Genomic DNA, 26,877 nt, shown 5'->3' with positions numbered 1-26,877 from the left:
ATCTTTAATCATGCTTGATACACTACTGGGCATGGTGGTGCACACTTGTAATCCCTGAATCATGGGAAGCTAATGTAGGAGGATTGAGAGTTCAATGCCAGCTTCATCAAGGAGGAACTAAACAATTCAGTGACACCCAGTCTCTAAGAAAATACAAAAGTAGGGCTGGGGATGTGGCTCAGTGGTCACCCCCCAAAAAAAACACATAAGAATGAAAAACTTTCAATGAAAATAAAACCACGAGAATAATTTGAAATTTAACTTGCTCTGCTTGTTTATTGCTTAAAGTATTGCCATCTGTATTAATTCAAATATAGGCTAAAATATTGTAAACCAAGACCTATAACACAATGGGTAAAAAAATTAAAAATAAAAAGAGTTAATGTCTCTTTCATGAGAGTTTAGGGGCAGGCAAGTAGTCCACAAGAGGTAGGTAGCTCTGCTCTACAAGTTTGTCCAGAGACAGTGTTCCACCTGACTCACCACAGCTCTCCCTGGAGCCTGCCCTGTCCCTAACTCACCAACACTTCATGGGAAGGAAAGGGGATGTATAAAAGCATATGACAGAAAAGCAGCTTTTGTCATACAAATATGCTTTAAAAGTAGCATATATCACCTCCACTCTCACCACACTGCCAAAACATATAGCTTAGTTACTTTATCTAGCAATAAGAAACTGGAGAAATAGGTTATTTCTATATAGAGGCTACATGCCTAGCTAAATATCAGAAGTGAGAGTGTGATCTTCTTCCCAGTATGAAGCAGTCATCTCCTTTCTCATGAGTTAATTGGAAGTTCCACTCAATTACTGAAATCTGTTCAAAGTCTAGAATCTCTGGGTGATGTCAACCCTCTTCAACAGGTATCAATGTGGCTCCTTCCCTATCCAGTGACCTATAACTAACAGAGAACTAATCTTTGATATGTACTACCACCATCACATCCAATAATCAATGTTCAAATACAAATACAATTAAGTGTTAGATTCTGAGTAGAACACCAAAAGCAAACACCTATTTTATCAATAATGAAATACCATTGCAAAAGAATTGCAATGAATCTATGATGCAGGAAAAAATAATTTTTATGTTTAAATTAAGTTTCCATTCCCTGAAAGTAAATTCCTTCTTCATTTTGCTGGGGGAGCCCTGACTTGGCCTCTGGCAGATTCTTTCTTTTCCATTGTTCTTTCTGCCCATATATGAAGTGGACATAGAAGTACTGTGCCTCTACGTATAATTGCCTACGTCCTAATGGTGTACATTTGGGAACTATGAGTTACTCAAGTGTCAAGCAACATCAACATACCACAGGCTTTTGCAAGTCAAACTTTTTTGATTTTTTTTACAACATAATCCTCTCAAAACTCAATTGTTTTCTTTCATTGACTAAAAAAAAGTAACCACAAGTAACTATTTTTTATATTAAACTTGTCAACTCTGTTCTTTATTTTCTGACACCAGTGATAGATCCAATCCTCTTTCTGTTGATTTACAGCTAGCTACTGTAACATTGTCTGATTCATACCAGGATGTTTTTATCACCCCAATGATATTAGCAACTTGATTTTTTTTCTTTTTACTTGATTTCAGGCTCAGTCACTGACTTGGGTTGCTTTTTCCAATAAAATATAAAGAGAAGTAATTTCACTTCCAAGAAGCAGGGTCTGCCAGTTCTCTTTTTTTGTTATAAAAATGGCAATGCCCATACTCCCCTCCAAAGATGGCAATTTTCCTTTAGCTTAAATCTTGGGTGGCACAGAGGATATAGAACACAGCCTCAGCTAACATATCCTGAGTAAAAAGTAAGCCTCTATTCTATAGGGAATTAAGACTTAATGTTTGAAACTGTAGTTTTTACTTAATTCAACTGACTTGTTCAGGTGTAAAATCAAACCCTTAATTTAATTCTTGCCTGGGCTAGCTTCTACAGTTAAACCAAGAAAATTAAGAGGAGGTTCTTGAGAATGACAAATGACAAGCTTACATTTACTATTTGGCCACAGGAGAAATTATTTTCCAACACTACAATGCCCCACCTTATAATCAGTTCAGACCACAGACCATGGGAAAAAAAGTATCTTCAATTGCTATAAATTATTGACCCCCTTTGAACTCTAAATAAAACTAACTTTCCCCTTCCTTGATGCCCCCTTCTAGTTCCTGCTAAAGAAGCAAGCAATATTAAAGTCATGTTACCAATCTTATTCTTTCTAACTACTTCCCTGGAAGTATAGAATGGATAGAGAAATTGATGCCATATAAAAAGTATCAGAGGTGACAGTCACCAAGTATTGTACAACTATATAATTCAAAGTCAATGGTTCTTTAACTTACATTTTTTAATATTACTTTTTGCCATAGGTGGACAAAATATCTTTATTTTATTTTTACATGATGTTGAGGATAAAACCCAGTTCCTCATGCATGCTAAGCAATCACTCTACTAAGCCCCATATAATGTTTTTTAATTATGTCAGCCAATGATGTACCTAATGTCATGCATTTATTATTATAGAATACCCCAATTTAGGTACTAAATTTTGGCATTTTACAGGGTATGGGTTGAATAGCTGTAATGAAGCAATTCCAAAATACAATGGCTCAAACAAGAAAAAATATGTATTATTTTTCATGAAACAACATGAAGCTACACATGTGACTGAGGGGAGAGAAAGCAGTATTAGTTTCCTTCACAAGGTCATTCAGGGCTGATATCTTCAGGACAGAGCTTCTATATGAGTTCTAGGCAGTATTTGCCATTCCAGTCAGTGGCAGGGAAAAGAAGATGGGCACACCAAATACAGGACAAGCACCTTTAAAAAGACAATTCAGAAGCTGCACATTTCATTTCTGTTCACATATAACTGGCCGAAATCTAAACACCAAGCCACACAAATTACAATGGTTACATCTCAAAACTATCATAAATCTAAAATATAATTCAAGAATGTGTTTAACACACCTGGCCTACCAAACATCACAGCTTAGCAGCAAAGCACACTGTAGAATATCAGTCATTTATCTTCATGATCTAGTGTCTTACTGGGATCTTCAGCTCCCTGCTGTTTCTCAGCATCAAAAAAGAATATCTCACAGGATGATGGCATATACCTGTAATCCCAGGTCCCCAGGAAGCTGAGACAGGATAAATGGAAGTTCCAGACCAGTCTGGGTAATTTAGCAAGAGCCTGTCTCAAAATTAAAAAAAGCTGGAAAGGTAGCTCAGTGGTAGATAACCATTGGGTCTAATACATTCTATCCCAAAAACAAATATGAGTGGTATAAAAATATTAAATTCAGAATCTGAAATTATATTCTACTGAATGTTTATTGATTTCAAGATGAAAAATCCTTGATCACACCATCATACGTCTGTGTTAAGTCTGGAACCACCAGTGCTGTAGAATAATATATTTGCAACTCTAGAAGATGACGATTTCTTAAAAAAAATAAAAGCATAAGCAACACAGTGAAATTTTGAAAAAATTACCTCTGCTGAAATTATAGACTTATTTTTCAACAAATAACATTATGAATTTAAAAAATAGTCAAAACACCAGTAGAGCATGTTTCCAACATTTAAAAAAGACAAGGGACTAATATTCAATACATGCTAACTACTTCTACAAACACAATAAAAGACAGAAAATACAACTGAAAATTTGATAAAAAACATAAAATAAAATGTGCATTACCATGGGCTGGGCTTGTAGCTCAGTGATGAAGACTTTCCTAGCACGTATGAAGCACTTGGTTTGATTTTCAGCCACACATATAAATAAACAAAAGTCCAAGGAAAACTAAAAAATATATGTTAAAAAATGAGTGTTATGAGAAATTCAGGATGCTGCATTAAATTTGAATTTCAAATAGACAATTACTGTTGTTCATAAATAAATATATCCCAATTATTGCACAATACAAACAAAAATATTAGTTATGGTTTACATAAAATTCAAATTTATCAACAAATCCTCAATTTTTATTTTATAAATTTTGCAACTATAGGTGAAATCCACATAGCTGACAAGTAAATAAAGAGGAGGTCAGGTTCAACAGTATTCAAAGAATGCAAATTAAACCAAAAATACCATTTTACCTATTATATTAGCAAACACTAGAAATCAAAACATATTGTTGGAAAGCATACAATCCTCTCTTTTTCCAATTGGAAAAGCATACAATCCTCTTTTTTCCAATTTATTTAAAAGACCACCTAAAGATTTTTTTTTCCTTTTTTGCACACAAAGATAGGTTATTAATTAATGTATAATTTATACAAATGATTTTTAAATGCTGCACTCACAACGTTTAGCAAATGGTAACCTGCTGCTGCCTGGCTCTGTGAGGCTCCACTCTCTTCCTTTATCCTTGGGAGGAAGAACTGCACTATCTATGTCCACCACCATACTCTGTCCTTTAGAGTGCACTCTGGAAGAATCCCTGGGTCCCTGGTTTCAAGTGCAAACATGCTTCATTTTGGGGGATAATCTGGACACCTTTTCTTTACAGACACCACCACCAAGATGTTTCCTGTTTTCCCTCTTGCCACATACTGATGGCCATAACCCATGGTGGCAATTTGCTTGGTGGTCCCTTATAGATGTAACATGCTGTGCTGGTGGTTTCCATCAAAGTCTCCTGCCTTCAATCACTGCACAGTCCTTACAGGTCCAGGGAAGGCAGCATGAACCAGATCATAGAGCAGAAAGACGAAGGTCAAGGATGGAAGATAGAGTGTCTGCAGATGGACTTTGCCTTTGTGAGGCCCACCCCACAACACAGTTGCTTTTGTGCTATTATTTTTAAATATAAGATAGACACACACATACACAAACACACACACAGAGTGCACAACACATGCATATAAACATAAACATGAACACATATACTATAGTTTGGATCTAAAACGTCCCTTAAAGACTCATGTATCAAAGACTTGTGCCCCAGAAGGGCACTATTAGGAGGTGGTGAAAATGTCAAGAGAGGGGACCCAGCAGAAGGTTTTAGGAAATTGTGCAGGAGCCCTTGAAGGATATAGTGGGAGGCCATCTCTTCTCTCTTCCTCTTTCCCTTTCACATCCCTGTTAGGAGGTGAACAGCTTTGGTCTACCATGCTCTCCTTCCATGAATCATGCTAGACCCCAAAATCAATAAAGCCAGCCAATTATGGACAAAAACCTCAAAAACTGTGAACCAAAACACACTTTTTCTCTTTATATTTCAGATATGTGTTACAGTAATGAAAAGCTGACTCACACACACACACACACACTCTCTATATGTGTATATATATATATATATATATATATGTATATATATATGTATATATATATGTATATATATGTATATATATATGTATATATACACACACATATGCATGCACACATATATACATATGCATACATACACATCATATACACAATTTACACAATATTAATACATATGCACATGCATAAACATACATGCAAGTAGACACATATGCACACACACACAAACATACACACATGCACACACACATCCACGCAAATGCACATAAAATTAGCACATCTCCTAAGTGTGTGGGTTGTTGAATCTTTACAAACTGAGCACATCCATGCTGGCCTCATGCCCATTCATGATCCCTGATCTACCATTATTCTGACTTCTAATGCATACGACATATTCTGCTACATTTTCTATTTTGTGTAAATGGAATTACAGTTTGTACTTTTCTATTTAGCAACTTTCATTCAAAGAATGTATGCAAGAGACTCACATGTTTTGTTAGGAAGTAGTGGGTCATGTCCTCTCATGTCCACTCATTAAATTCATCCTGATGGGAATGGATACCAATTTTGTTTTGTGTTCCACTGCTGATGGCCAACCTCTTGTTCTCTGTGCTCATTCCCACAAGCTTGTCAGAGGCTTCAATACTTTAAAGGTTGATGCTTGGTTAAAACAGATTCTATGGTCTGAATAATTTAAGAAATAAAGAAGAAGGAGGATTAGGAAGGTGAAATGTTGTTCAAAAAATACACAGTTTCAGTCAGACAAGAGTAGCTTCAGTGAACTACTACACAGCATGGAGATATTTCAAAACTGTTATTTTTTAAAAAGTTGACTAAATATTCTCTCCACAAACAAATAGTAAGCATATGATGGAAATGATCATTAATTTTATTTAATCATACCATAATGTGTACATACATTAAAACAGCACACTGTATCCCACAAATCTACACAATTGTTATTAGTCAATTAATGAAATTTTAAAATTACACAGTAAAACAAGATTTTTACACTAGGAAAAAAAATGAAATAAAAGGAACAAAGAAACCCCAGCCATTCCACATATACAGCTTGACTGGGTTCACCCTTCAGCAAAAGGGAAGAGTGAGAGCCATTTTTTGAACCCAGGGTAATGGCCTTTTTTCCTTTCTCTGAGGGTGGGCAGTGTGGACAGTGTTCTCAAAGACGTTAAAATACAGACAGCTGGCTGTACATGGGAACCTGCTTGTTCATCCCCACCCTGGATTTGTGGGAAGATCTTAAGTGAGTATTGAGCAAAAGGAGAGAGGAGGAGCAGGTGAACCCAGTCACACAGAGCAATTTTCTGGAACACTGGGATGTGGTTTCCACAGGTATTCTCTCATCTAGAAGATTCTGGAAGGCACACCAGACCACTCTAACTTGTCCTTGTACAAGAAAATGGGAGTTGGTTTCATCTGCTTCAAAAAACTTCCCTTGGATTGAGGAAACTGGGAGTCAGCACTAGGAACAAAGTAATGCCAGGAACCTCAGAGAGACTTCAAACCATAGGAGGGAAAACAGAAACATGCTGCCCAAAGCCTCTGACCAGAAACCAAATTTCCCTATCTAGATCAAACCTGAATGACCGTAAACCATAGAGACCTTTGGGACTGGGCAATTCAAAGTTCTTGAGGTTTGCATTCTTTGCTTGGGCTTGATATAACCACAGTATTACTGTTTCTATTGAACGCGTATTTTTTTAGTTGTTGACAGAACTTTATTTTCTTTATTTTTATGCAGTGATGAGAATCAAACCCAGTGTTTCACACCTGCCAGCAAGTGTGCTTCCATTGAGCCCCAGCCCCAGCCCCTGAACGTGTATTAACTCCATGGTATTATCTAGTATTTGCAAGCTCCAGGGCAAACCTTTCCAAAAGGAGCATGATTTGGTTAATGAATTAAGTATAATAGTAAATATATTCATTGAATGAGGGAGGTGGGTTATGTTTCCAGTTTCACCTGGACTCCAGGAGGAAATTTGATTGATTTTCAAGACACAAGCCATTTCCACTTCTGAAGGGCAACTGCCTTGCAATCCCAAAATCACTGACTTCATGAGGATGAGGCACTTGGTCCCCACTGCCAGGTTCTGTCTGGGATGCTGGAGATATCATGTCCAAGGACTTTTCTTCCATTGTTCTATTGGAGACAGGCTCCCTCCACCTGGGGGTCATTGGATGACATCAACTCACTCCTGACCAAGAGCAGTATCAATGACAGGTTGAGGTATATCTCTCTCTGATTCCACACCTTGGTAAGTAGCTTCGTCCCTGAAGCTGGGCCTTCTCCAGGGGCAGTGGTCCAAGCCCTTTGCTGGAGTCACTTCTGCCAGTGCAGTCCAAGCCTTGTCCTGTCACTCTCACCTTCAGCATTCTTGCTGCCATGTCTTACTACAACCATATAACTTTGCCTATTCCTTCCCATTGACTCCAAGATAAAATCTCAAATTGTCAACAGAAAATACAGTGTTTTCAGTTACAAAAACATGCAGACAAAAAAATCTTAGGGACATAGCTCAGTTGAAGAATGCATGCTTAGCATGCTGAAGGAAGGAAGAAAGAAAAAATAAAATTTGATTTTTTTCTGATTCCCACACCAATACAGATATCTAAGGAAAGGTGGCAATATTGAAGAAAGAATGCAGAGAACTCTCTTTACTTCCAAACCAAAAGTATTATTCCATTTTCTGTTGCTATAACAAAATATCTCAGACTGAGACTGTTATAAAGTAAAAAGATCTATTTAGCTCATAGTTTTGAAAACTGAAACTTCAAACAGCATGGGACTGTTCAACAGCATTGCTAGAGCATGATGGTGGAAAAGTATATAAGGAGAAGAGGTTATATGATGAGATGGGAAGCCAGAGAAAAGGAAGGGTTGGTCTTGTTCTTTTATAACAACCCACAATCAAGTATTAACCAGCATCAAATATGAATTAAATTAAAATAAAATGAAAGAAAAAAATATCATAATAACACTAAAAAGGCAAAGTCCTAGGAATAAATTTAACAAGAAATATGAATATGTGGTAAGAAAAAAAATTAAATCCTCAGTGTAGCAGAAAAGAAGATTTGACAATGTAAGTTATTTTTGTCCAACAAAAGGCATAGTATTGCAAAATTGGTAATTCTTCTTATATACTCTAAATCTTAGACGAAGCACTAATAAAATCTAGAAATATGTGCTTGTAAATGGAATTAAGGAAAGTATGAACAAGAAAAAAATGGGAAAGTACTTATAAAATAGTCACCAAATTTATTACAGAGTAAGCAATGTGGTAGGTTGCCTATAATATGTCCCACAGACTAAGTATGGATTCTAAAATTGTGAAACATTTTTTTAAAAACTAATTGTCCAATGTGGCACATAAAGCCTAAAATACTCTCTGCTCCTTTCTGGAAAGGGTCTATTCTAGAGCATCATCCTTTATAGGCATCTGATGAAAGAAGAGAGTTAGAGATAACTAAAGGAATAATAGGTAGTACAGAAATAAGCAGGAAAAAGGCAGGCAGGAGCCTTGGTTAATTGCCATTCCAAATCCCTAGGGAAGCATGAAGTAGCCATGTCTGCTTTGGACTCACCTAGAAATCCCTGGGGAGGAGAAGAAAAAAACTGGATTCCTGCTCTACTCTCAACTTTGGAGGGGCAAAGTCTCTTCTTAACTACATAGATAGCCATCTATTGTCCAAAGAGAAAAGATATTTAGAATATTTAAGATAATAATTTCTTTAATATACAATGAGCTTCAAAAATAACCAAAGTCTCTCAACAGAAAATGATCTAAATGTATAAACAAACAGTGATGAAGCGGAAAATCACCAAGGAATGTGCTTGATCTTGGACACAATTAAAGAAAGAAAGATCAAATTGCTGAATATGTTTTTTTTTCCCTTTATCAAAATGACAAAAAAGTAGTGATACCTGGCATATGCCAGTGAAGGCTTTCTGATGAATTGGTGGTATCCCTGAAATCAGAGGGATATTTGGAAGGACATCTGAAGAAGTTACTTGGCAGAGGGTGGAAACATCCCAGAGAGAACATTTTGCCTTAATTCCTAGTCTGAGGGTGGTATAGGGCCTCCCTGTTTGAGAAACTGAAGGGCTTTGGGTCTATATTTGATGACACAAGCTAGACACAATGCAGATCCTAGGCACAGAGGAAGGAAATTTGTCTTTGTCCCCCAAATCTTGCAAAGTACTTAAAGGGGGCCAGCAACATGACCAGAAGTGTTCTTGAACCAGTCTGTCTGACTGCTGGCAGGAAAGCCAGTCAAGGACTGGGTAGGTGAAGGGAAGTATAACACAGGCTCATGTGATCCCCCTTCTCCAAATTCTACAAGCATCGATTTCTTCTTCCATTGTGAAGATTAAATATATTAATCTACTTGAAAGATGTAATTCAATGCACAGTTCACAGGAAATGTTCAATAAATGCTTGCTACTGGCAGGCCTTTTCATGTATGTCCTACTAGGCAGGGCTGTCCAAAATACATAAAATGCTAAGGATAAGCTACAGAGTAGTATGCTCTCTAAAATCTCATTTGTGCAAAATAAAATAAAACAAAACCATGTTTATAATTGTATAGTGTAGAATAGTAGATAGGAAGCTTAGGAAGAGTAGGTAGAAGAAGGTTTAAACAGAGGCAAAATGCAGTTAGATAAAAGGAATACATTATAGTGGTCTATAGCACAATAGAGAAACTTCAGTTAATAATAATTGTATTAGATATTTCAAAATGGCTTGAAGAGGGTATTTTGAATGTTCCCAGAACAACAACAACAAAAATGATAAATGTTTGAGATGACAAAATTTCTAATTACCTTAATTAATGACTGCACATTGTACACATGTATAGGAATAATCACAATGTTTTTCATAATATATATATATATATATATATATATATATATATATATATATATATATATATATATATATATATATATATATGTCTCAATTAAACATAATTTTTAAATGTTTAAACATGTATTCTGGATGGATACGCCTTGGTCAATAGGAGAAGTGGTGGTCTGGGGCAAAGTAGAGTTTATGTTTACTTTTTACATTTAAACATAAAAATGATAGCATTTATTGCAATACATTTGAGGAACATAGACAACTGTTGTGGCTGAATGAGAAACTCATTTAGTACTCAAAGTAAGTCCTTTATACAAAAGGAAAGAAAGCTATAAAGTAAAGAAATCTGTGGGCTGTCTTTGGTTGCTGGCAAAGAAATAATCTAAAATGGGGGAGAGGAGAAAGGAATGTGCCAGTCAACTTTGCAGCACTGAGACCAAAATACCTGATGGGAACAACTAAGAAAAGGAAAGTGTTATTTTGGCTCATGGTTTCAGAAGTTTAGTCCAAGGTTGGCTTACTCCAATGCAAAACCACTATGGGAGAAGCGCATGGCGGAACAAAGCTGCTCATCTCATGGCTGCTGGGAAGGAGGGGGGGAGAGAAAGATAGAGAGAAAGAGAGAAAAAACAGGGACAGAATATACTCCCAAGGGCATATCTTCTTTCTCTACTACCTCTAGTAATACCCTACTTCCTCTAGACATACCCTATTTACATACAGTTACCACACAGAACTTCATTCACTTATCAATATATTAATTAAGCAATGGATAAATCCACTAAAGAGTTCAGAGCCCTGATCTTTGCCTAAAACTCTCACCTCTAAATATTGCTATATTGGAGTTCATGCTTTCAAAACATGAGCTTTTAAGGACATTTTAGATGCAAAGCATAACAGAAAAACTGCATTTCAGGAGCAGAACAAATCTGATTTTGCCCAATGTTCACTTTTCTCAAGGTTTTTTTTTCTTTTAAACCAATGAAGAAACTCCCCATCACTAAGAATGTTCTTAACATTTAGCTCTATAACATCCTATTTATTGAGTTCTATTGTACATAAAGACTTTGCAACTCATGCGATATGCACCTCTTGAAAACAGTTTTCCACAGGATGCATTTTTCATGCTCAGAAGATTTTGCCCCATGTGCATAGGGCTCTTCAGGAATATCTCACCTCAACTGAGAGCTAGGGATTGCAGAGTTCCCATCACTGTTGAGTGCCCACCTGCTACTTACTGAACTGAAAAATAGCTACTTCGAAGTCCAGTTCTTGGCCCCATGCAGCCACTACCAGGAAATTGGGACTCTAGCTAATGCTGCTGCAGAACACCAGGGCCTCCTCCAGGCTTCCTAGTAGAAAGAGTAAGCACAGCAAAACAAGGTCCTACTACCCTCTGCCCTGAAAACCATAAGTACATGCATCTTACAGAACTTAAATAAAATGATGAGCAGAATCTAATTGCAAGGAAATTTGGGAAATGTCATTCTTAGCTTTCTGGCTTCTGCACACTGCAAGAACTAAAAGCATATATAGTTATCATCTGCCAGAACCTAACAACTCAGGGTACAGACACATTTAGTTCCAAAAAAGGATCAAAATTATTGTTGACCGAATGTGCAGTAGTCTGTACACATTCTGAGCCTCATGGGACCACACAGGTCTCTCCCTTTTGCAAGAGGATCCCTCTCTGATACCCAGCAGCAGTAGTAGCTTATGCCATGGGTTTTATGAAGGAAAACAATGAGGTCACGGAAGAATCATTACTCTCAGAAACATCTTTGATTTAAGAACAGAATCTGCCAGTGAACATTAAGGGCTAGAACAAAATGTTGCCCCCATCACAAGGCAGTGAGAAAGCAGCCCTGCTAATTCATTGTAGACCTATGCCAATGGACATCCTTCATCTCATTTAACCTGCCATAGATCTGAGATCTGAGGAAGAAGTGGCTTTGTTGATACCAAGGCTAAAATGAGTCCAAATAACAGACAGTTTAGGACAGGTGATTAATAAACAAGCAATTTTCAAGTAAATAAATGATCTGAAATATTTTGGGAGAAATAATTCAGGATAAGTATATAATCGAAAGCCCTTGGGCTGTAGAAAGGGGCAGCTGGATGCTTCTGCTTAGTGGGAAGTACCTAGTGAGACCCCTGCAGGAGTCAATCTCCCCAAGCTCCAATCTCTGCAGAGATCAGGGAGTGGTAAGCCACCCTTCAGCATGTACAGAGCTGCTGAAATAACAGTACATTTACTAGTGTTTTCATTAGTGAAGCTCATTAGGGCTGATATTAATGGTCCTTGTACCACATCTTTAGTTGCAATCATTAGGATTTGGGACCCCAGGATATTTACATTTGCTCAGCTCACAAGACTTCAGAGGAGACTGTGAAGGAACATTTGATACCAAATCAAGCTTATGATACTGAGAAAACTGTGTCCCAGAGAACAGCAGCTGCATTTCAGTGGTGTGTTTCTATCAGCCGAGATTGTCACTGTTCAGTTAGTAGATAATTTTGATCTGGAGATTTTGCTCTGTGGCTAATGAAAGGAATGTGATATATGACATTTAGTACATGTGCCACCTAGTAAATTCACTGTTAGGAATGCCCCACTTATTGGCATCTCTGACAGTGAGCAGATCTATTCCTATTTCTATTCCCCATTTAGTTCTCTAATTTCATGCCCTTTCAGAAAGCATTGCCTTTAGAAAGACTGATGCCCCTCGAGGGGTGGAGGACAACTAGACATGCTTCCTACGCAGAGACAATGTCAGTCCAGTGAGACAACAGACTTCAAAACATCAAAGATAAGCAATGAATTCCTGTTGAATTCAGAGAAGATGCAATTGAGGTGAATGCATTTCATCCAGAACACAGGAGGTAGAAATGGCTGGAGACTGCAGGGAAGAAAGTTCTAACCCAAAGGGGCTGAATCATTCAGCTGTTCAAGGTCACACTGCTGTAACCCACAGTCAAAACCTCAGAGATCAACTTCTCCACCTCATTTACTCCCCACAGAGGACTGGCTGGTCTCTCCATGGAGAAGAGGTATAGTACATGCACAAGGGAGAGCATTACATGTTGAGACAAAGACCACAGAGTTTTGTACGTGCTTGTATATTTCAGTATGTGCTTGCAGATGGGTTGTGCCATCAGAGAACAAAGGTTATGAGAAAAGAAGTAAACAATTTATTTGACTTTTCCATGTCTTGCTCTTCTACTGAACACCAAGATGGTGGTTGAAAGAAATTAAAGTGTTTGTATTTATGAAGGCCTTTAGAAATTCAGCTGTCTGGTAAGCACTCAAAGAAAGCTAAGTTTGAAATATGATGAAAAGCACCACTGTGTACCTTTCCAAGGAATAAAACATGGAAAGACAATGAGGCCAGACTGGGAAGGCTTTATTATGATCCTGAGACCTGCATGATTTCATCTCAAAGGTTTTTCTGCTGAGCATGCCCAAGATATGCCTCCACATCATCCATGGCCACAGGAGCCCTGGGGAGGTGACTCAAGACAACAGGGGTAAGGAAAGTGAGATCTCTCAGGTCTTGGAAGGCTAAGAATTATACAGGTACCAGTGCACCTTAATCATAAAATCCATTCAGGGAATCAGGCCATTACATTTCTATGGAGTTTTCTACATCTGGATTGTGAAACTAAACTTATGACAACATAGGCATTTCTAGAAAGCAATGAATGATTGGGCCCTCTTAATGAACACTTAACTTGATGTCTTCTCCAGAGCCCAAGGGCAAGCCAGTATCTCAGCTTAGACACCTCTTACATCAGGTACTACAAAGGCTCAAGGACAGACAGTCTACCTGGACAATGTCAGAGAAGCCCAAGGGTGAGAGAAAAGGTGAGCCAGAGAAGGAAAATAATTCATAGACCATGAAATGAGGAAAAGTCACTGCTGGGAAATCAGGCTCAGTGCTTGGCATCTTTGAGTGAGGAATCAGAATTTTCCTCCCAACCATCTTTCCATAGGATACCATTCTGGTGTATTTACCCATTCCCATTACTGATGAGTCGAGGTTACAAATATCTAGCACGTCCAGGTTGCCCTGTAGATACACTGAGGAAGCCCTGAGGTACCAGAGAAAGCACCTGAGAAATAAAGCAGAGATAACTGCAGGTGCCATAGGATACATGAAGCCATGGGCTCAGGCTGAAAATTGGCTCAGAGGTGGGTTTTGATACATTCAGTATGACCCTATGTTCTCTGCTACTTCTCCATTGAAAGGTGGAATGCAGTTACCTACTTCCTGAATTCCTTAGCCTGTAAAATGTGATGGATGGTAATGTTCTTGGACTTCTGATCCCAAATTTTAAGAATACTTACAGCTTCTACCCAGACCTCTTGGAATATATGCTCCCATCCCCAAGCAGCTACAGATAGGTTTGATGATCTTGATACTCCATGCTGTGAGGAAGCCCAAGCAACCTCATGGAAGGACTGGGTGAAGAGATAAAGAAAAAGAGATCTAATTTGCATTATTCTTGTGAAGACCTCAGACATGGAGCCAAGATGAGGCATTCCAGATGTGCCTGTTTAAATTTCTGCCCCATGGATTCAAAAGCCATAATAATAACACTAGTTTTGAGGAACCTTTTAGTAATAGATTTCTAGACATGGACTATAACTCAGGAGCTGGAAGAAATACCAGGGTTCATAGTGAGGAAACTAAGGTCCAGAGATACTAGTCTGGGGTTATTTTGAAGCTGGGTGGCAGCTCCCAGAACTCAGGGCAGGAGGGTGATGTCGTGCCTAGGACAGTTACCAGTCTCCAGCAGGGCCTATGAAAAGGTCTGTGCTCAAGAGTGGGAGGAACTAAAGGATCCCTGGAGTCCTTTATAAAAACCCTAAAAACCAGGTCCTTCTCTTCCTGATTGGTGCCCACACCCTCCTGTGATATGGTTGGGAAGGACTTAAAAACATCTACCCCGAGGAGAATAAAGAAAGGGCAGAGGCCATCAAATGTATGTCTCTCTGTGGTCAGTGTGTGAGAACTCTAGCTCCTCATCTCCTGGCAGTTAATGAGAAGGGCACCTATTGGGCCTCCTGACCCATGGACTCTAAGGTAAAGCTTATCATCTCACCACCCAAATAATTCCAAAGTTCACCAATATCTTGTGAACCCTGATAGAGTGGAAACAGAGAATAAGATGTCAGAGAGTTATTTTAACCTGATTGAGTATTCTCTTAGCCCTAGAGGCTGAGTCATCAGCACTCATCCTCTGAGGAAATAATTGTCCCCTCCTACATGCAAGGTTCTATACACAACTGCAGGAAATGGGGCTGGTTCCAATGGAACTGTCTGGCTCAGGGTGCTCTTTCTCCTTGAGTCAGGGTATTGTGGAGATGGAGAGAATCTTGGACGAGTGGTTGGAGGCACTTCTGTGAGCTGAGACATCTCACCATGGGTCTCTGAGCCTTGTAGGTGTAGTGAGGGGGAGAGTCACCCAGGAACCCTGCAGCCTTACAAGAATGCAGAGGAGAGGCTAGTGTCACAAAAGGGGACACCATGCCACTGCTTGGGACATTGGACCTGGTGTTACATGGTCATGCCCTTGCCTTTATGACCAGACTCAGGGGATAGTGGAGGAAGGAAAGGCTCTTCTAAAAGCTGATGTGTCCTTGATGTCCTTGTGCCAGGGTAAACCAATTACTAGTCCTGTCAGAAACCAAACTATATAGAGATGTATTAATTCAATTTATGTTACTGTAATAAAATACAAAAAGCCAAGTGCTTATATAGAAAGTAAGCTTATTTGGCTCACAGCTTTGAAGGTTCAAGGGCATGGCACAGGTACTTGCTTATCTCTGGTGAAGATCTCTTGGCAGGTGGCATCACAAGGGTAGGAGCACACACAGAAGGGAGAGCTCAAATGGTGATACAGGAAGACGGAGACCCAGGAGAACCCTGTCAATCACTTCTGAAGACAAACTCCTCGATGACCTAATGACTTCCCACTAGGCCCCAGCTCTTCAAAATTATATCATCTCTTAATAGCATCACACTGAAGACCACACTTCCAGCTCATGAGTCTTTAGGAACACTCTTAAACTATATTCAAACCACAGTAGGGGTAATAGTCTCACTATGAGTGTAAACAATAGGTACTAAGTTATTGTCCATGGCCATTGGAACAGTGCTAGACCAGATTAAGCAGAGTCTTATGGGCTGAATTGTGACCCCTGGCCCCAAAATATTATATGCTGAATTCCCATATCCCAGGACCTCTGAATGTGATTGCATTTGGACATAGGTCTTTAAGTAGATAATTAAATTAAAATGAGATCATTAGCTGGTACCCTAATCCAGCCAACATGACTGATGCCTTAACAGAAGGAAATAAATGTCTGTAAAGGACACAAACATCTATAGAAGAAAGATGTGAAGAAAGATGGAAAAGATGCCATCTCCAACTCAAGGAGAGACACCTCAGAAGAATGCAACTCCTGATTCAGGCTTTTAGCCTGCAAGGCAGAAGAAATAAATTTCTAGAGTTTAAGCTGCTCAATCTGTGGAACTTTGTTATGAAAGCCCAAGCAAAGCATAACACAGAATGAACATCCTGTCACCTTACAGTGAATTCCCATATACAAAATAATCTACCAAGAGGAAGCTTCTGAGTTAAATGGCATTTAAAGAGCAGAAGCTGGATATTACCAATCCCTTCATAGGAACCAAGCCAGAGGCATAGAACCACTTAGTACCAACTCAGGGGCCATGTGGTTTACTCTGGCACTATCACACATCATTGCATCATTTCTGACAGCAAATTCAACTGCATAACTCAATAAAGATTGCAAGGCCACTGGATCAGAAAGCTTACCCTTAAAATTGTGAATATATTTGGCATAAATATTTAGGCTTCATACAGATGATACCTGAGTGCTTAATCTGATTTTTCTCAGAGGTCACACCTAGCACAGGCATTCCATAATGGAACTCAAGGGACCAATTAGATCTTGCTCGTTTCTTGATGCAGTTTTCTAAGGCTAGGGCCCAAACATAGGTTGATTAGCAGAATGCAGCTGATAGCCATTTAAGCTCAGTTGTCCAAGCAAGAGTTCCATTTTGCTAAAATTGACCCTCTCTGGCATTGTGTCCTGGGGTGACACAACTCCCAAATTACCCTGTGGAGAGCAAGGCTAATGACATTGCTAGAAAGAAAATTACCCAGTGACTACCTGATACGAGGTGGTATGAATTCTCATTACTAGCCCTAAACTACCTCTGAATTTCTAGAACACACAGACCAGCACATCAGAGGCTCCTGAGGCTTCTGGATTTGGAATCATAAAGCTTCTTTCCTTTTCTTTTCTTTTTTTAAGAGAGAGAGGGGAGAGGGGAGAGGGGAGAGGGGAGAGGGGGAGAATATTTTAATATTTATTTTTCAGTTTTCGGCAGACACATCTTCATTTTATTTTATGTGGTACTGAGGCTCAAACCCAGTTTCCTGTGTATGCCAGGTGAGCACGTTACCACTTGAGCCACATTCCAAGCCCTTATAAAACTGATGTTAAGAAGGATAAAATAATTTACATTAAATCACCCAACTGACATCTAATCTGTAAACATATTTGAAACTTTGGAAAAATCAGAGCTAACCAGGATCGAACTTGCAGTCACGTAAATGCCTGTGTGCGGATCATGTGTTAGCACATTCTCAGATGAGGGTCCCCAGCTATGAGCTATCACTGTGTGGACCTGTCCAGATGGTTCATCAGTAATACAGTTCATTCCATGGATAGAAATTTGATGATTTTATCACGTGAGTGGGTGCACAATGAGCTGAAGAGGAGCCAAGCCTGAGTGGGCAGTTTTCAATGACAGATGCCACAGGGAAACAGTCGGCAGATGTTGGATCAGCATGGTGTGCCTGTCTCTGTCCTAGCCATGGTGTAGCCCAGAGCAAGTTATTTCCAATGTGTTTTGCCCAAAAGGTGTGAAAGAAAGCTAGGAAAAAAACACTGGTTCAATCTATACAAAAACAAAGTGCAAAGGTTGTAAAAGGTGTATGGCAATAAAGATAATTTAGACCTGTACTTAAGTGTGTTCTTCCCCCACTGAGAGAAAAAGAAGGACATTCATGAGACACTAGTTGTTGTCAGCATCAGACTCAAATATCACAGTACACCCAAGGCGGGATCCAGAGCCCATTTCACAGATGAGGAACCTGAGACTTGGCATACAACCTTCTCCCAAGGAGTCAGCACTGGACACAGGGTCTTTATTAGGGATAAATCATCATGGAAAAATAACTCCTGTGCTCTTTCAATGAGGGATCACAATGTCCTTTGTCTTCTAGAGAATGTGATGGCCATTCTCCAAGATCCTTGCCTCCTGGTAATCAATGCTTGCTCTCTGAACCAAGGCAGGTCTCTCGAGGATAATGGTACATGATAGAAGTAGGATGTGAGTAACTTTCAAGACTGGGTCATAAAAGGTATTTCAGCCTTAACCTTCATCTCTTGGTTCACTTACTGTGATGGGACTGGCTGCCATGTGTAGGGATCACTCAAGTAGCTCTGTGGAGGGATTACAGGAAGAGAAGCTGAGACCCACATCCAATAGTGAGAAGGTCACCATGGATGTAAATTCTCAGTCCTAGCTGATTCTATTTTTTTTGGGGGGGTGCTAAAGATTAAACCAAGGGCCTTGTGCATGCAAGGCAGGCACTCTACCAACTGAACTGTATTCCCAGCCCCCTGGCTGAGACTTTCGATGAGCTATTGCCCAAATGAATACCTGACTACAATTTTATGAGCAAGATTTCAAGCAAGAACCACCTATCCAAGCTTCTCCCAAGTTCTTGACCCACAAAACCCACATGTAGGTGACTTTTTGCACAGTAGAAGATCATAGGAACTTCTTTATCCTTAATTTGCAAATGTCAAATGCAATGATGTTAAGCTTTGGCACTACCCCTGGCAATAAAAGTAAGTGGAAAGAAGATGACATTGCTTGTTATATCAGTCAATTAGAGAGTAGCTTATCAGCTCTAAACTTGTGATACAACCAGCCTACAGGATTTAAGGAACTTGTGGGTAGGAAATACAGAAGTCCAATGTGTTATTTTAGCCCTCTATACATCATTAGAAAGAACATCTTTCTAAGGTTTTAATGTGTTCATCAAATTTCATATGTTGGAAACAACATTCCCAAAACAACAGTGTTGGATAATGGGGCCTAATAAAAGATGACTGTGGGACACAGCCCTCATGAATAGATTACAGTCATTATAATAGGAGGGGGTTAATTATCTTGAGTTGTTATAAAAATGAATTTTCCCCTCTCACCTCACTCCTTTGGTCTCTCCCTACTCTCCCCTTGGCCTTCTGCCCTCCCCCATGGGATGAAACAGTATGAGAGCCTTTCCCAGATGCTGGTGCCATGCTTTTGGATTTCCCAGTCTCCAGAACTGTGAGTCAAATAAATTTTGTGCATTTTAAGTTACCCAATCTCAGGTATTTCGTTTCAGCAGTGGAAAATGAACAATCTTCAATTTTCTCTTATAGTTGAAAATATATACTCTCATAGAACCTGCTAGAAGACTCCTTAAACCTCCCACATCAGTCTGATTTTATCAATTCCAGCAGCACCTACATCTCTCATGTGAACAAACACAGCAACCTCTTACATGGTGCCCAGGCTTCCTCTTTTCCTGTCCTGTGGCCTTCTTCACACAATAGTCAGTAGGTCTGGTAACAAAAATTTCACCCCAGTCCTTGCTGCCTTCTGGTGTCTCTGCAGCCTCATGTTCCCCTGAAGAATGAAGTTCACAAACCTCTCCTGACCTTCAAAATTCAGCTAAGACTATCCTGCTGCTGAATGTTTGCATTGTCAGGCCTTCTTTCTGGAACATTCTTTCTGTGGATGTTCATTGATTTTCCCATGTCTGCTCACCCCATTGTTACCCAGCCACTTGGCTTAAAATAACTATATAGTCACACCACCGTTCTCCCTGCATTCATCATCTTAACAAATAATATAACTGGGAATCAGCAGTTTCTTAAGAAAAGGGGATTTACTTTTCCATGTACTTCTGCATTTAAATCTACATTCAGAGCCAAAGAAAAGAGTAGCTCAGATAGGGATCTACACCTTGCCTTGACCTTTATCCCAAAAGACTTGCCCCTGAGGTAGAAAATCTCCTGTTAAAGTTAATTTTGCATGAGTCAATGAAGACTAATCCAATAATATTTCTGAAGCATCCTTACCATCAATATGTAGCCTGTGCTTCATGACGCTTTCCTTACACAATCTCTCTTACTTGCAGGTCACCTGGCAGAATTCCTTATCTTTATTCACCAGATCCACATTTTAGAGTTGTAGTTAGTTTTGCATTCACTCACACAACCATTTATACTGTAACCACTATTTATTTGCCAACCACTGTTTCACAGTAGCTTATGATACATCAATAAACAAGAAAAATAGTCACCTGCCTTGTGGGTGCCATTCTGATGAAGAGAAGCAGACAACAAATACAATAAATAACCCAGTAATTCAGTAAAAGTAGATCTATGGGGGTGCAGAGTATCACAAGGGATCTGATGCAGGGGAAGGGACTTACTGTATCATCTTAACATCTTATCATAGGAACACAATATCCAGAACCTGTCTTATATGTCTGCTGAAGAGCAACCTTGACTTTAATTTAACAGTGTGCCAAAATATATTAGATGAGAATACCAAAAGCCTAGAGAAAATACAGAAGTATTACTGAGCCTATGGAAAATGAAATGAGAGTGCCTAGGATTCTCAGAAGTTATTTATTAATAAATAACTTTTTAATCATGTTTTGTTTACAAAACTTCAGAGAATATGGAAAATATTTTAAATTTGTCGCTGATATATAAAATGTAAAAATTCTATGTATTTAGAGAGTACCATGTGATGATTTGATACACCAAATAAGGTACAATGTTTATATCAGGTTAAAGACACCCACCTCCTTAAACATTTCCCCTTTTTATATGGTGAAAACATGTGGGATCTTTTCTTCCACCTTGTTGAAATATACCATATCTAAATGTTATCAATACTCACCACTTTACTGTGCAATAGCATTCCAGAAAATGTATGCTATTGGTTTTCATTTATTTATTTATTTGCCAATGAGCCTTAATTTTATTTATTTATTTAAATGTGGTTCTGAGATAAATGGTTTATCAATTAAGTCTAAATCCTCAGAGAACTGAGAAGAGTTCTCTTATTTTGAATTTCCAAAAGTATAAGTATGTTAATATATACCTATATTTGTTTCAAAAATATGGAAATGCGTATCTCCTTAACAGATATTAAATTCAGCACAATGGCCTATGGTCAGAGAAATGAAGGAGGGTCTCATTCTCTATTTTTTGTTTGTATGTTGACATTGAGGACTTTACATGTGTATACTTAAAATCTGATTAAAATGAGAGATATGCAGTGATATTTTATAAACTAACCAGTGCACACTATGATAGTTAACACCCAGTAAGCTAAATAGTAAGTACTAGTTTTCCCCTCCAAACTCATGAAAGAGTAGAGTTTGAAACCTAGTTTGAATATCCAACTAATTACCTGGGGATTGCCATTAGGAAAAATTCAGACTTCCTTCCCTCTATCAATGTCAAGAAGAAAGCACTTTTTCCTGATTCTACCCACCAGGTATTGGTCTAATGCATCTTCCATGGCATCTCACACAATGGTCCAACCCAACCCCAGCCAGGCTCTCCACCATCCCCAAGTCTTCACCTGTGGTGTCCTCATGCAGGCCAATGTCAAAAGCCAGCTTATCAGTTAGAGACCACCAGATGCAGAGGCAGCACAGATACTAAATCACAGAACCAGAAGTGATTGCTCAATATTTACAGTCATGGTGGAGTCCTGTTCTGACAACTGATTTGATATGTGTCTCTCTCTCTGCTGCTTAGCCTTTTTCTAAAAATCTGGGTCCCTCTGAACAAAGCCCAGGTCTTTATTGGCTGAGGCAGAACAGCCTTAGCATAGCACTCATTAGGAGCAATATTTAAAGGAAATGTGTAATTTTTCCCTCATAAAAGACTAAGGAAATGCGCTGTGTCACAACAAGACAAATAACTGAATATGTGTTTCTACATCTCTCACTTCATGTGATATATTCATGATCCCCAGCTAGAACACAGTGTGATCTGACAGTGACAACCGGATCCCAAGCAGAAATTGAAAAACTATTCAATTTTATGTTCTACTTCTGTTTTCCCTTCATTTTTTTAACTCTCCGAAATCCATCCAGAATTACTTGGTTTTACTGTGCAGGATGTTGTTTTACTAAAATGAAGTTTGATTGTGCATGTGTTTCCCTAGGAGGAATTGGTTTCTCTCCAGACTATCATTGCCTCCAACCCCTAGGTTTTCCTAACCATATGGTCATGAAGTTTTGGGTCATTTTTCAGACCAACTCTCAGCACCTTGCTAAGTGCTATAAGGAAGAGGACACAAAATGAATGTGGTATGAGCTTGCAGTACACCACCATCTGCAAAAAGCACACTCACAGCCAGTAATTACAGGACCATGAAGGACACAGTGTTCTGGGGATTAGGAAAGGCCAGGCCCCTCTCCAAGAGCTCTGAACAATTAAGGCAAAGTCTAGAACATTCCCATCATGGAACAGGGCCTTCCAGCTAAATGGCAGCCAGTGAGTATGTGAAGGCAGGAGATGAACTGATTGGGGGGAAGTCAGCACCATAGGGATATGTCATCTATGTGAGCTGGAGACTCAGAATTTGCCACTGACTATGAAGCACTGGCTCTCATGGTTATAGGAGAAGCTTCAAGGGTCTCCAAACCTGTACTGAGTAAGCACAGAACTGTGTGTCTGACCTGGAGACAGGCAACCCACAGGGATCCCTGAAGTTCACAGGTTTCAGATATAAACTGTGTTAAATGTCTGTTTTTCTCATGTGGGGGCAGGCCCCAAATTCCTTAATAAGACACCTAAAGCACAAGAATCAAAAAATGGGATGAATTCAACCTAAAAAGTTTTTTTCTCAGCAAGAGAAATAATATGTGAGGAGAATAGGGAGCCTACATCCTGGAAACAAATTTTTACCCCTCACATCAGATAGAGCTCTAATCTCTAGAGTATAGGAAGAACTCAAACATTTAAAACAACAAAAATTAAATTAACCAATCAACAAATGGGCCAAGAACCTGAAAAGATACTTCTGAGAAGAGGATATACAATCAATCAACAAATACATGAAAAATGCTCACCATCTCTAGCAAATAGAAAAATGCAAATCAAAACTACTCTAAGATACCATCTCATTTCAATAAGAATAACAGTCATTATGAAGTCAAGCAACAATAAGTGCTGGGGAGGATGTGGGAAAAAAGGTACACTCATGCATTGCTGGTGGAACTGCAAATTGGTGCAGCCAATTTGGAAAGCAGTATGGAGATTCCTTGGAAAGCTGGGAATGGAAACACTATTTGACCAAGCTATTCCCCTTCTCAGACTATAGCCAAAAGACCTAAAAAGAGAATACTACAGGGACACAGCCACAATGTTTATAGCAGCACAATTCACAGTAGCTAGACTGTGGAACCAAACTAGATGCCCTTCAATAGATGAATGGATAAAAAAATGTGGCATTTATACACAATGGAATATTACTCAGCACTAAAAATAACAATATCATGGCATTTACAGGGAAATAGTTGGCATTAGAGCAGATTATGCTAAGTGAAGTTAGCCAATCCCTAAAAAACCAATGCCGAATGTCTTCTCTGATATAAGGGATGTGACTCAAAATGGGATAGGGAGGAAGAGCATTGAGAAGAAGGTTACCACTAAATAGGAAAGAGAGGTGGAAGGGAAAAAGAGGGAGAAGGGGAATTGCACGGAAGATGGAAGGAGACCCTCATCATTATACAGAATACATGTATGATGTTGCGAGGAGAGAAAAAAAAAGGAAGTATATCACATTAGATGGGGTAGAGAGATTTCAGGGGAGGGGAGAAGGGGGATAGGAAGGGCAGCAGAATAAAATAGACATTATTGCTGTATGTATATATAGGTGAGTGTATGACCAATGTGAGTCTGCAACCTGTACAATCAGAAAAATGAGAAATTATACCCCATTTGATTCAAATGTACGAATTGTCAAGAGAATTGTACTGTCATGTGTAACTAATAAAACAATGTCTGTTTTTATTACAGAAAAAGTAACAACTTTATATTGCTCTGACTTCCCAGACAAAAACAAGGTGGTGCCTGATGAAATCGTCTGTGAATTTCCTCAACAATATTACAGTCCTCAGCACTGCAGTTATTAACAGACATACTGTCTTCTAAGTTTCACAGTAACATTGAGGTAGATATAGATGCTCTGATTATCCTACAAACTTCATTGAGTGCCATGGCAAGGACTTGGCCTACTCACTCTGTACTCCACACCTAGTGTAGTGCCTAGCACACAGACGTTGATCAAGCAAAGTGGTTAAAGGACCCAAAGAAATTTTCAGACACAACTAAGTTTAAAAAAACCAGAAAAGTATCCCAGGTTGTGTGGTGGCAAAAGTGTGCCTAAATCTAGAAGTCAGCACCAACATGCAGAGTAGACTCAACTCTAAGACACCATTAACACCGAAATGCAACAAGTAACCTCAGCTTAGCCACCACCCAGTGTGCAGGAGATAGTAGCTGGCTCAACAGACACCAGTGACCAGATAGCTGTCAGGTCCATAGTGAACTGGGATTCTTTTTCAGTTTTAACTAATTTGTGCTTGGGGATAAATTTTAATGGAATTCATATTAAAATCCCAAAGACAATTCTTCACAGAACTAGAAAAAGCAACCATGAAATTCATGTGGAAAAATAAGAGATTCAGAATAGCCAAAGCAATACTTAGCAAGAAGAGTGAAGTAAGACACACCATGATAGTATAGCTTAAACTGTACTACAGAGCCACGGTAACAAAAAACAGCATTGCATTGGCACCAAAACAACAGAGACCAATGAACGGTACAGAACAGAAGACACAGAGACAAACTCACAAAATACCGTTATATCATACTAGACAAAGGCACCAAAAACATACATTAAATTTAAAAAGTCTATTCAACAAGTGGTGCAGGGAAAATTGTAAAGCCACATAAAACAAAAAAGAAAGTAAAGCCCTCTCTCTCACTCTTGACAACACTCAATTGAAAATGAATCAAAATTTAGGCACTAGAACAGACTACCTGTGCCTAATAGAAGAAAAAGTAGGCCCACATCTTGACTATGACAGCCTAAGACCTGACTTCCTTAAGGAGACTCCTACATTCCAAGAAGTAAATTCAATAATTAATAAACAGGATAGACTCAAACTAAAAAGTATATTCTCAGCAAAGGACACAATCAATAATGTGAAGAGAGAGCCTACAGAATGGGAGAAAATCTTCCCCACATGCACCTCAGAGCATTAATCCCTAGGATATATGCAGAACTCACAAAACTTAACACCAAAAAAACGCCAGGGTTGTGGCTCAGTGGTAGAGCACTTGCCTAGTATGTGTGAGGAACCGGGTTTAATTTTCAGTACCGCATATAAACAAAATAAAATAAACAGTCCATTAACAACTTAAAAAAATCTTTAAAACGGATTTTATAATTTAAACAACCAATAAGTGAAAATTAATAAAATCATATTTAATAACACTCAAATCAACATCAAATGAATGGAAAGTAAAAGGGCTTTTAAGAGTGGGTATACTCTCTCCCACTTTTCTGCCAAATGATGACTCAACTATTGGGACAGACTTTTTCTGGCTTCTTACCTCCAGAACTGTGGGAAATAATTTTCTATTCTTTATAAATCTCATAATTTTCACTATTGGAAATTAAAATTAACAAATTTCAATATTTAGACTAATTATCTAAAATATAACAATACCTTTGAAACCAGAGTTCGAAGACGAAGCTCCATGGCTTCTACTGGCAGGTAGGGCGCTGCCCGCGAGGGGCAGGGAGGCCTCGGCAGCAGAGAGGAGTCCTAGCTCTTCATGGCGGGCCATTCCACGCAGGGCTGCAGCAGACCCCAGCAGATCCTCAACCATTTCTTCTTCTTTCTGCAGTCTCTACGAAGTCGAGGAACCATCTCCGGGAAACAAAGCAGGCTGGAACTTCCTCGGGACTCTGGCGAGGCGAGGCGAGGCTCCTGCGAGGCGAGGCTCCGGCGAGGCTGAGGCGAGGCGAGGCGAGGCTCCGGCGAGGCTAGGCTCCGGCGAGGCGAGGCTCCGGCGAGGCGAGGCTCCGGCGAGGCTGAGGCGAGGCGAGGCTGAGGCGAGGCGAGGCTGAGGCGAGGCTGAGGCGAGGCGAGGCGAGGCTGAGGCTCTGGCGAGGCGAGGCGAGGCTCCGGCGAGGCGAGGCTCCGGCGAGGCGAGGCTCCGGCGACGCAATCTGGATGGCCTGGCAGCTTCTCTTCGCAGAACAGCCTCCAAGGGGTTTATATAGCACTTGGTCCAATGCTATTGGTCCAAACTTATGCTAATTAGGACTTGAAGGAAGTACCACTGCTATTGGTCAAAACTTATGGTAATTAGGACTTGAAAAAAGTACCAATGCTATTGGTCCAAAGTTATGCTGATTGGGTCGGACACATACTAATGCCATTGGTCAGTCTCTTTTTAATATTCATAGTAGATTCATTCATAGAATCAGCCCCAAATTCCCACGCTGACAATGAATGAAT

The 26,877-nt window shown here is 39.3% G+C and overlaps 1 long non-coding RNA gene across 2 annotated transcripts; it reads right to left on the bottom strand.

Annotated features, from left to right (window-relative positions):
• Positions 1–2,603: 2,603 nt before the first annotated feature.
• On the bottom strand, positions 2,604–26,351 carry LOC144374016 (uncharacterized). 2 transcript variants are annotated; one of them, XR_013433541.1, is made up of 4 exons: positions 26,080–26,351; positions 5,761–5,956; positions 3,698–3,802; positions 2,604–2,815 (listed from the first exon to the last, which is right to left on the bottom strand). It is a non-coding gene; the product is annotated as an uncharacterized LOC144374016 (long non-coding RNA). The 2 variants fall into 2 exon arrangements; XR_013433542.1 differs by lacking the exon at positions 26,080–26,351 and adding an exon at positions 8,677–8,698.
• Positions 26,352–26,877: the final 526 nt, after the last annotated feature.

The sequence above is a fragment of the Ictidomys tridecemlineatus genome, unplaced genomic scaffold (assembly GCF_052094955.1).
Source record: "Ictidomys tridecemlineatus isolate mIctTri1 unplaced genomic scaffold, mIctTri1.hap1 Scaffold_55, whole genome shotgun sequence".
Lineage (NCBI taxonomy): Eukaryota > Metazoa > Chordata > Mammalia > Rodentia > Sciuridae > Ictidomys > Ictidomys tridecemlineatus.
Note: the sequence above shows the minus strand (reverse complement) of the source record. Positions and strands in the feature narration are given on the sequence as shown.